The 12685-nt window shown below is 35.6% G+C and overlaps 1 protein-coding gene across 2 annotated transcripts in view; it reads left to right on the top strand.

Moving 5' to 3' along the window:
• Positions 1 to 12685, top strand: part of LOC148371051 (uncharacterized) — a 54930-nt gene that overhangs the window by 11819 nt on the left and 30426 nt on the right. The gene's annotated exons all lie outside the window — the stretch shown is intronic.

Genomic DNA, 12685 nt, shown 5'->3' with positions numbered 1-12685 from the left:
TTAAAAAAATAGTAAAACAATAAAATGGTATTTTTTACCAATAAAAATGTTTTTAGTCAGCCTTTTTTCGTCATAAATGGTATTTTTCTTGAATCCTTTATTTTTCAGGAATTATATTTAGAATTAGATAAAAATGATTGAGTATCTTGTGTAAAAATAGTTCAGATTTAGAACTAAATTATTCAGGAAGTTTAAAAATGAAATAAAAAAGGTAATAAAATGGCCTTTTTCTAGAAAAAGGTGTTATTCCTTGGTAAAATATGCTAAATATAAGTTTTTATTTTTGTCATTTTAAGTTTTTAACAATTATGATGAACATATTAAAGGATTTTTCCTCATTTTTGAAAAAATCTAAAAAATAAGTTTAAGACAACATGAAAGATAAATTATACTTAAAATTAGTCAAATTAGGGACTGCAACTTGAGCAGTACAGTATCCTGTTTTTGTCGTCACGAATCGCAAAATGCAGTATTTTGGAAACTCTTCTAAAAATCTCCACATTTAGCAGGCTCAAAATTTAACAAATCATCCATAAAATTATGCATCCAAGTTCAAGCAAGATGTAGCTTCCATAATTTTTTGTTGCTGTCAGCACTTCAGTCAGTTGGCGGTGTATTACGCAAGAGCTGCTATCAGTGTTTAAAGAAAATTAATCTGCGTCTAGCGATTAAAAGGCCTTGAAGTGGACGTCCCCGTGAACCACAGGCATGATTAACATGATTCATTTTTTTCCTTCAGTGTTTGGGTAAACACGCAGCTATGTTTGACAACGATACGCTTTTAATTACATAACATATAGAAAGTTTGAGGGATAATCTTTGATTTTTCTCACAATATTTTCATTATTGACTCGCACGTAGAAGCGGTAACAGACGTCTAGGTGTCACGGATATCCCTTTCCATTTATTTTGCGTGTGTGAGGGCGTTCACGGTGGAGGATTGAGACGGCATTCCTGGGGTTGCTGTCATATGTTTTCCATGACATCAAAGCTTTGAAAAGGGCAAGGTGGTCAGACTGAGTGTCATAGTTCTGCTTGTCTTATGAAATGATAAAGTGCTTTTGTTAAAAGTTTCTATCGTTTTTCTCCCTTTTGTAATTGGTACAAGCAAAATTGTCCCGCATGTCCAGGCATTTAAAAGATTGCCTTCGGCTGCTCGGAATGGTCTGTGGTCTACCCAATTTGCCCACTATAGGGCATAGGAGACACTTGAAAACAGACTACACAGAAGCAGATTTTGTTGGTATCGCCAAAAAAAACTGGCAAAAAACACTTGCCAAGGCTAGATGTACAACTCTGTACTTTTTCAAAAAAATCGGTACAGCCATTTTGAAGCCTATAAGTCACACACAAACACACACACACACACGCATCAGGATTTATAAAATAGTTGAGATTTTTGTTCGATTATTATTTATTTTCAGGAAATATTTTCTGCTTTAATATGATACATCGTATTTAATATTTCAGAAAGTTATTTTAATACTACAAATTTGAAGTAAAATGTGCCTTTTTAATGATTCATTTAAAAACACATTTTAAGTAACATAAATATTTTTAAGCATTCCTCCTCTTACATTAAAAAAAAAATCCACTTAGGTTTTCCTGATAGGTAAATTTTTTCCACGTAAAATTTTGCATTTCAAAAATTTTCTTTGTGAATTATTAATTTGCAAATGTTATTTTGTATTTTATAAAAAATGTTTTAAAATGTTTTAACTTTACCTAATTTTCTATGTATTTCGATTATTTCAAGTAACATAAAAACATTGTTTAAGTTTTTTACTTTTAACACTGAAATTGTATAGCATTGTTTTAAATCATTTTGAATGGTATTTTTCTTTTTTTTTCTGGATTTACATCTCTGTAAAGTGTGATAAATATTATTTATATTTTTGAAAAAATATTTCAAATTACTTAAAATCTTAAACAAATATTTAACTTAATTTTTCCTCTTTTTTTTCATTAAATACATCTTGATAACATGAAACCAATAATGTATAATGTATGTACTATGTATACATATATGCCGAGTCATACCTAAGACTTAAACATTGGTACCCGTTGCCTCCCTGCTTGGCGTTCAGCATTAGGGGTTGGAATTGGGGGGTTTGGTCACCTAATGACTCCCATTAATGATTCGCTCAGCTGGGAATCCCTTCCGCTGAATCAATCTCCCAATCTCCCCAAAAGAGTCAGAAATGACTCTAGCCACCTCCCACTAGGGGGATATGGCTGTGGTATATAACTATGTATACGTACAGTATTATATATACTATATATAATATATATACTATATGTATGTATATATATATATATATGTATATATATATGTATGTATATGTACATTATATACGAGTATACAGTATATGTAGATTATTTTTTTTCCCCTTAGTGTTCCTTATTTTACACCAAAAAACAGCCCACTTAGAAAAATGTAGTTACATAAGTAAAAAACACATTTTTCCTGAAGTAAAACTTGTTCTGCTGCAAATAAGTTTACCTTTTCAGTGATAACATTGTCATTAAACAAAAAAAAAACATCACCTTTTTGATTAAGTTTGCTTGGAAATAATGAGACTGCAATAAATATCCATTACTAGTCTAACTCGTCTAGATCTAGACTGTTATCTAAATCTCGATTTGAGTGTGTGTGTTATAGGCTCCGGAACGGCGGAACCGATTTTCGTCCAAATCTACACAGTAGTACTTTGGGCCTCTGGGAGTGTCTTTCAGCTAGGTTTTATGTCAAATACCAACAAAATGGATAAAGATCTTCTTTCGTGTACAAGCGGCTCTGGAGCTGCATGCGGTCATACTGCTCTTATAGAAGGCCGACAACGCCAAGCCTGGTGACTGCGACCCATTATGCTTGTAATGTATAGTTCTGCTACCTCTAAGAGTACCGATGCCTGAGAAATTATAATTTTCGCCACCGATGAAAATACTTTGAAAGTATTTTTTTCAATTCGCTAGTAAAATGAGAAAAAAAATCGTCATCTAATGATAAAACATTTTGGCCAGTTACCACTGATTTTTTTATATTTCATTTTAGTTTATTTAATGTAACCAGCTATTTCTCTGCCAATCACGATCCATAATTTATGAACACGACCGGCTTCCTGGAACACAGCCTCTTGAGTCTACACTAGACGTCCGAGTTTACATTGCCGGGTTATTATTAGCTTTATTCATTACTGCTACTTTTTTTACGAGACTTATTGCTACCCTATGGTTCCACATTGAGACACGTTCTTATCTGCAGTACTGCAGGGGCCACTGTGCGGTTCCTGTTATTGCCACCCCCTCCTCGTCGGGCTCATAACGCCGACAGCCGCGGTCTGGCCGCTTTTCCACAGCCTGCTCGTTCAGATTGCACAAGCCAGAAAAAAATCCGAATTGTTTGTTATTACAATGCCATTCCAGAGAGGTTCGAGCGTGTGTTGTTTTGACTTGGAGAACAATCAGCTGTTGCCGTAATGGGGTCTTGCCTCCCTCGGTGCGTGGCCAGCCTTTTCGACTCAGTTTTCTGTGAACCTTTCAAAAATGTCAGGTTCTTCTGAGCATTTACTGGAACTGTTCAATTTTCACGTAGTTTATGCCAACCCAATTGTTTTATTACCAAATAAGGGGAAGATGAATTATCAGCGATACAAAACAATCTGCCCTAGTGAACTCTAACACTCATAAAAGTGCAGTTGATGTTATGTGAATTTCCCTACGGGGATGAATAAGTATCTGATGAGTATCTCTATCTATCTATCTCTCTCTCTCTATCTCTCTCTCTCTCTCTCGCTCTCGCTCTCGCTCTCGCTCTCGATCTCGATCGCAGCCTGTTTCCTGATCTATGGAGGACTTAAGACCCAACACGGAGCTAATCTTCCACTCACGTCACTGTGGTTGAAACAAATTATCAATGTGTACCTTTTATTTGGATCAACACCGGAATTTGTTGGGCTCGTCCTTGACGCGTGTTTCTCTACAGTTACCCGGAAATGGGTTATGTTGACTTTTCAAACAAATCAGACAAGCTAATCGACGTCAATAAAACAATATAGTAGTTGTAATGCTACCTACCTGTATTTGTGTTAATCATTTTCTGAGCTACCTTTCACATTGATAGGTAAAAATACCACGGGTTTCTATCCCCTGCTTTACAGCAATTTCGCTTTAGGGATCTAATTAAGGGACTAGTGTCGTATACCATAATAGCCACCTGTCTTAAATCCATCCAAGGTGGGTGGCCATTTTGGTAATTGATGGCCAATAAAATTATTATAGAGCACACGTCTTAAATACCAACCTATCAAATTTAATTGTTTTTTTCTAAAAATGAGCTATTACAATACTGTTATATATTGCATTATAGTTCTTTACCTGACGACTGTGCTACTGTGATGTTATTTTCAATGGACAGCAGATAGCAAAATGTATGCCCCCTGAGACTGAATGTATATTTTGCTGCTTAATTAATTACCTATGAAATCAATAATATCCACAATGCTGCATTTAGATTGGCGGCAGGCACAGAATTTATTATTAAAGATCAAAACTATTGACTTTTGCTTTCAAAATGGCCTTCATCAAAAATCCCATCTAAATTTTTGTTGTTAATTTGATGAACAAAATTAATCTCAGCAGCAACTGAAAAATGAGTAAAATACACACAGTAATCCCAATTAACTAATTTTTAATACTCAATAGGTTAGAGAGTTTTTTTCAAGAGTAATGTTTTCCTTAATGTGTCAATATTCAATGTGTTATTGCTTTTGCTTAAAAAAAAATCTAATTTTTTCGTGAAAATTAATTTTTAATCCTATTGAGAAAAAAAATGTTTTTTTTTCATGACTGCTTCTTTTCTTCTGATTTTTATAAATATTTTAATGGCATTTGTAATGGATTAAAGTATGCTATGGACCCATTAAAATAATCTTCAATAATTAAACCGTGAAATAGCAAAGGAAATCCTAAGAATTTACACACTACGAAAGTCTTCCTTCCCCATTTCAGCACCACTTGCTCTTTGGAAAGTCTTGCCACCGACAACAGGAAGCAGCTCTGCATGTTTTCGGAATTTGGCTCATTAAAAACAAGTTAAGCACACAAAAGCTGTGATTTTCTAATCCAAAGGTCCTTAATCATCACCTGGAAAGCTTTTTCGACTTTATTAAACTTTTCCATTCATCTTTGCAAAAGAAAGGGGGCAGGGGAAGAGTGTCTTCTTTCAAAAGAACCTCAGGAGAAAACAGGAAGCCTTCCCGTCGTTTCGGTTGGCGGACCCTTTAAGTGTTTGGAATTCGGAGTCACCAAATTCACATGTTTATGCTCAGGCCGGAGCACGCACCCGTAAACTCAAGCGCTTGGAGAGAATGTCTGGCACGCCTCGATAAGCACCGAGGCGAAGGCCCCCCGAGTGCCCCCCGTAGATGTTATGAGGAGCGGCGGCTGAATAGACTAAATAGCCCGACCTTGCTTCAATCTGGACTTGCGTTCTTAGAGACATGTTGACGCTCAGGTTCTTCTCGATTCTCTGAGCTCGGGAAGCATTGTGACCTCTTTCGAATGTGAAGACTACACGCTGACATCGGACTAGTTATCAGTCGGGTTGGGAATTGGGTGAGGTTTGGAAATCCAGGTGATTTCTAGGCCCTTCGCTAATTCAAGGAAATTGTACACAGTAGATCCCCGGGTTATGTCTTTCCCACCTCAAATATGTTTGCTCAAATAGCTTTTATGCTTTTTTTTTCCACTGCGCCTCTCTGCTTTTATCTTAGTTTTAGCTGCTCTGGGCGGAACATAATGGGTAGGATGAATGGGGGGAATAATGGAGAGTAATCTCTGCCCGTCCCCTCAGGTTTTATTGTTTCAATTTGTTAGTCTGGTTTGAAAATGGCAAGAGTAAAAGGCTTGCTTCAAGTAGTCTTAACCCCAACCCAAACCCAAAGAAAGTTAAAGTAGCCAAATTTTATTCGAGCGAGTCAATGTAATGCCCGTACCTGCTTGCGCAACATGAACGAGCTGACAGACGCTGCAATGATGACACAAACCAGGAGATGGCAGTAGCGAATAAAAAAGTTCAAAATTCTTTACAGGTCCTTTAAGGTGTGAAATAAGATGATTTTTGGCCCTTCTTATTGGCAAATTCCCCGCGATATGACATTGAAAAATGATTATTTTGTATGTTCAGAATTTTTTTGGGCATATAATGAGTTGCGTCTCTAAAAAGGCCTGCCTTATATTGTGTAACGTCATATAAAATGCAGCCCTGCTATTGGCTAAGTCACGGAATCATAAAAATACAGATTTTCTATTGGATGAACTCCTTCATACAATGCTTTTCCATACCTGTCATTCTCAGCCCATTTCTCCCCTTATTAATAATTGCAATTTCCACTTACTAAGCGATAATAACCCTTACAAACACAACGTGACACCTATTTACTCAAAGCAATGTATGTGTGTAGAATAAAAACAAAGCTAATTGGTTTAAACTGTTTTTTTTTAATTTATCAAATTTAATATTTGTGCAGTGTACTGCGACAATACTAGCAATTTTATGGTAAATTTGTCTTCCCCATTAGTGACTGAGACGATCCGGTTTTGAGCTGAAATGGGCAAGACGTAATCAGTCTAACAAAAAAGGAACGTTATTTTTCCCATTTTTTTCTCCTGTTAGAATGTTTTTCTGTATGGCGTACACAATCTGAAATGTGAAGAATAAAGCGTATAAAACATGAGGAAAAGTCAGGGATACCATACTGTATGTTTTACCTGTATTTATTTGGTACGGGTCCAAGGTTCACAGGGAAAAGCGAAAACATATTAACCATAGAATCAAAGCTTGCCACGATCAAAAAATACAAAGAAGGCACACAAATCCTCACTATCACTAAGTTACATGGCTGTTACCAATAGATGTTCGGCACAAATATTAGGAATAAGAAGGAGATGAAAGCAAGGAAATATTCTAAAGGCTTAGCAATCCTTTCAATTAGAAGTTTTAAAATGGGTTTTAATTCAAATCTGCTGTCTGCTCTGCATCCACCTGGTACTCCACTATACCAGCTGGTGTAACGTCACAGCAAAGGTTAATAAAATTTGATTTTTCCCTTTAAATACTGTATATGTTTATTTATAATTTTATCAAATCAATTTGTGTGTACTATGAACCATTTTGTTATTTTAATATTTTTACCTGGGTTTTGGAAAGTATTTATGTTACAACAAACATCACATCACAAAATCAACAAATCACCTGAAATGAAAAAAAAGGTAGTAAATTACCATAGGTTTCTATCCCCCATTGTTCGGCAATTTCACTTTCCAATCCCCATCCCCACTTCAGAAAAGCATTAATGTCATCTCTCCGGACTGTACTGCAAATAAGAGTTTCTTCTCTTGCTGTTCCTGAAAAGTGCTAAGGGCTAGACCAAGCAAGACAGTGTTTCCTTTTTTTTTTTCTTCCCTCGTTTTCATCTTTTCTCTCATTACACATTGTTGAGGTACAGATGTTGTCAGTCAGGTCCAAAAGCATTGACCCTTAACCTGTGATGAAGTACTTCCAGGTGCGCGCGCTACATCATTAAAGTGCTCCTGTTACATTCGCGCTTAAGTGTGCATATCTGAAACAATAAAGTTGACGTTATTTCATGAAATGAAATGATGATCTGCATTTATATAGCGCTTTTCAAGTCAATGACTTCCCAAAGCGCTTTACATTGTGCTTCACATTTCCCAATAGCGGCCGTGATCTGTGCAGCCATGTAAGGCGCTAACCTGCTTATTGGGGGTATTGGGGATTCAGTGTCTTACCCAAGGACACTTCGGCATGTAACACGGACAAGCCGGGATTCGAACTGGGATCCCTTAATCCTAAAACGATCGCTCTACCTCCTGAGCTACTGCCGCCCCATTTCATTGTTAAGAGCTTAGATTCTTGTATTAATCACTAGGCTATTTGTGTTTTTTTAAACCTCCCATTTTGCTATTGCGGTAGACTGCTAATATATATATATATATATATATATATATATATATATATATTCTTATTGGCAGAAAAAAACAATGCTCATTGTATCCTTTTTCCATGTAATTTGTAACTTTATAAAATATGCAACTATATATTTTGTAAATTATTATTATGGTTCTCTGACATTTAAGAAAAAAAAATCAATTATTTTGTATTCTTATGTTTACAAGTTTGAAAAAACGAAACACTGTCACTTATTTTCTCTTGTGAAATGAGGAATATACCACTCATCCTTAACATGGGGTTTGAAGAATGTTTTGACAAAAACTAGAAACAAATGGTAGACTAAATATAATGAATTCAGAAAAGTAATACTCATAAATAGCAATATTTTCTAGCATAGTCGTTGATTAGTGTAAAAGAATATCACCAATACATTAAGATATCGTTACTCATAATGTATACTTGTAACTCTAAACTTATTTTCTTTCCTAAAGTGATAAATGTCTTCCTTATAATGAGCATTGTTATTTCAATACAATTCGTTTCTAAATTAAGTTTTAAAAAAGTCATTATTAGCAACGATTTCTAAATATTTTTTATTTCAACAATGTAACAAAAATCTACCATCAATATTACACCATTCGTATCATTGTAAGTATTTTAAAAAATATTTTAATACGTAAAATATAGATACAAAGAAAAAATATTCTTACAATAGGATGAGATTTTTCTGTCCTTGCAATTCAAATCAATAAAATAAAGAAAAAAAGACATTTTAAATTAAAATTTAAAAATTATTCTTTTGTCCTATTTTTTAAGATTTACATTGCTGCCCAGGTCTCTTACTCTTAGGTCTCCTTTTCTTAAAGTAATGTTATGAAATCCTTTACTTAATTTAAAAAACACACAAAAAAAGAAAGAAAAACTGTTCATCATAATGGCTGTCCCCTGAGGAGTTTCCCAGTGGCCAACCTAAGCAAATTATCCATCACCTTGAAATTTTATCTCTGAAACTTACCATACTTGTCAAAAAATAGTGTGTGAATCTAACTCGTAGTCACTGTTGCGTGAGTGTATTCCCAGCAGGTTAGACCTGTGTAAACGAGAGCTCCATGGCACATTCTCAATTATGATTCTCAGTCGCGTATCATGATTCCGATCTAGAAATATGACCACCCACGCTCCAGTCTCTGCACATCTTCCTTTCACTATACACATCGCTGAAATTTTTCCCTTTTTGGAACAACTCACAAGTGTTCTATTTTATTTGTATAGTGATAAACTCCTAAAAAAGAAAAAAACTCTAAGGAAGTCTTTAATTCTTGGTCCAGAATGTCTTCAGACTTCAGAAGAATGTACTGTTTTAAAATTCTTCTCAGGTGGCTGCAAACATTTCTACAGTGCGAGTCATCTTCCCCGAGGAGGCTTTGGGGGCCCAAATAGCACGCAAGTCCAGTTATGTCATTCCGAGCTTCCACCGAAGCCCTCCCAGATCGCCTGCGAAACGTTAAACCTTGGTTAGCTAGCTAGTTTCACGGATTTCCTCGCAGCCCCTCAGAATTATGGGAGGTCTGTCACCTGCAACGGACCCCACAAGCTGTAACGCGGTCCACTTCAATCTCATTTACAAAAAAGACTTGCTTAAGGAAAAAGACATAAAAAAAACAACATCCATGGCTCTTTTTCCTTTCACCTTTAAATTTTTTTTTTAGGTCAGATTAGACTTGACTTTTGGCCTACTTTCAAGTGATACTCATCTTGTTTTATGTTGGTCACAACATGGTTTTTCTTCAGCTGTGTTGATATTTTCCATTTGAGAGCACAAGAACGTGCATATTCCAAATACAGTTTAATAGTGTTTTCCGGATGGCGGCTGGAAATATTCCAGTTCAATTCTAATAGGTGACAACCAATGAATAATTATAATTCGTTGGAATTATCTGTTGAGTATTTGTCCTTACTTGGAGTGATTACCCGAGTAACTGTAATACACTTTAATATCAGTAAGGTACACCAAATTGTTTTTTTATGGTCTCATAATTATCTTCTCCTTAAAGGGTTTCAAGATTTTAAGTAGCATGTCTTGGCTTATCGTAGCATGTTTGTTATTGTTGACAAGACAATTGTGGATTTTGAACCGCTGGCGTGTCATATTTTCTCTTGCTAATTAGGGAATTTGTCTTGACACATGACGTGTTTATTAAGGAAGTGCTATCAAGAAAGCCTGCTCCATTTTCTAAAGCTTACAGTTTACTGTCGAAGCCCTGGAAACTGCTTCGGTTGTAAGTTTATTTGACAATGGTAATGATGTCATATTTTTATGGTTTTATTTCCTAAAAACAGAAAGTTATAAAAGGGTGATGTTTTGTGTTGGCTCACGTGTTGATGCGTATCAAGCTAAAAATAAACTTTCCATGTTTTGTGTTGCTAAGAGTTATTTGGTTTAGCTTTGTAGCATGGCAAATTAATTCAGGAAGTGCTAGAAATAAAGCCTCCCTTTTCTAAGGTTAACAACTCTTATTTACTGGTCAAGCTCTGTAAACAGCTTTAGTTGTAAGTTAACAGTTTAATTTTATGTTATTTCATTGTGCAATAAAGAATTGTCATTTCAATGATTTATTTTCCTCTAAAAAATAATAATAACATTTTCAAAATTAATTTAGCGTAGGCTAATGTGCTGATACTAATGTAGCTCAAAATTGACCCCTTCATGTTTTTTGTTGCTGACAGTTAAAAGGTTTACCTTTGTCACTTGGCACATTCATTCAGAAAATGCTAGCAAGAAAGCCTCCGGCATTTTCGAAATGTAACTGCTCTTTTCTATGGTTCAAGCCCTTAAAATGGCTTTGATTGTAAGTTTAAAGTGGATGTATATTAGTTGTACCATGATGATTTTTCAGGTTTCCTAAAAATAGTATTAAACTATTAAGAACTAGTTGTTTTGTGTCAGCCAACGTGATGAAGCACACGTGGCTAAAAATGACATTCATTTTATGTAGTTTTCAGTTCTACCAAGTCTTTAATGGACTGAATGGAAGACAAAAAAAGTAAAGACTTAACTTTAACGCCTGAAAGCTGAATTTATTTCTTCCCCCCCAAAACTTAAATTTTTAAAAGCTTGTTTTTTTGTATCAGCTAATGTGTTGATGCTAATGTAGTGACTCTGTTTCTTTTATTTCGGAGTTTTACTAAGTCAATAATACTTCTAAAAAGTAAAGTTCCAGCTTTAATTAAATCCCTTAAAGATTATTTTATCATTATTCCATTTTCTTATCATTTATTTACTCAGTCTTTTCTTGCGACAATGTTAACAGATGCTTTGGTTTCTCATCTAAACCTGGCACTGAAAGAGCTCTACCCTTACATATATATATATATATATATATATATATATATATATATATATATCCATCTATCATATTTCTATAGCAATTGTTTTTATTTGGGTCACAGTTGGTTGAGCTGGACCTTAGCCAAGCTTTTGCGCATTAGCCAGGTTCCATCCTGTAAAAGTTGTCGGCTAAAGAACTCCTAACAAACTCCATATAAAGTCTTCTATTAATCGCGCGTTTATATTATTTTGGAATGTGTTAGGTACCGTTGGCCCAAATTCAAACTCAGAACCCTCAGACCACACGCGCACTTTTAGAAAATGATTAAGCGTGCCGCAACGCAATTTTCAGAGAAGCTCTGAGCGCGTCGTAAACAGTCACATCCAGGACTATCAATCACCCAGACGGGAGATGAGACAGTTGCGCAAACAGCCTGCGAGAGACAAAACTTTTTTTTTTTTAATTAGATCATCAGTGTCAATGAACCACCAATAAAGGCAAGTTAGGGTGAATGAGCACTAGTTTAAACATTATTATTAGGTTACGAGTGGGTCTGATATGGGGCCAGTATCACCAGGATCAGGATAGGTATTTAGATACTAGACAGTTTATTTTTTATTTTTAAGGGCTGTATCTGGCGGATATCACAATCCAATCAGGAAATAGCGATTGTGGTGGAGATTTTTCAGACAGGTTTTAAATTTTTGGCGTACTGGTATCTGGCCAATATCACAATCTGATAAGGAAATCTCTACCATGTTGAGTTTTTGTGAGATATTCGATAGTTTTTCAATATATCCCATTAATCCCATTAGGACAGCCCTAGTATGATGATGTTTTTTGTGATACTGAGACTCCTTGCTACTTCAGGCTTCAGTTATTGTGGGTTCACTCCTTGACGGTAAAAAAATACATGTAAAAAAAGATCGAATAAAAAAACTACAATGAATGCGTCCACCACCCTTGAGGAAAGTTTTGCGTAGCCAAGACTCAGGCCGATTGGCCATTCCATATAAAACACAAAATTAAAAAAAAACAAATAAACGTTATCTCTACCCATGTTAACAAGCACTGCTCTCGGGAAAACACAACGTGTCAGCTAAACTGCTCAACTGCGCGAGAGGAGGATAGTGGGGCTGGGTTGCAGCCAAGATTAATGCCGATTGGCCAGCACCCTTTGACTTGAGATCTCTGATTGGCCAATTCATATTATAGTGTCTTTTATACTGTACTGTGATCATACACATACTCTGCGTTACTTTATGCATCTTGTTGAGAGTTTACGTCCCACTCCTTTGTCATGCCAAAACCTTTGTTCTCTCTCGCTCTGGCTCTGGCTCTGGCTCGCTCTTGCTCTCTCTCGCTCTGCATTTCTTTTGCA

Source organism: Urocampus carinirostris, chromosome 2, assembly GCF_059441175.1.
Source record: "Urocampus carinirostris isolate Australia breed hairy pipefish chromosome 2, RoL_Ucar_1.0, whole genome shotgun sequence".
Lineage (NCBI taxonomy): Eukaryota > Metazoa > Chordata > Actinopteri > Syngnathiformes > Syngnathidae > Urocampus > Urocampus carinirostris.
The sequence above is the reverse complement of the archived record's forward strand: the minus strand, read 5'-3'. Positions and strand labels throughout refer to the sequence as shown.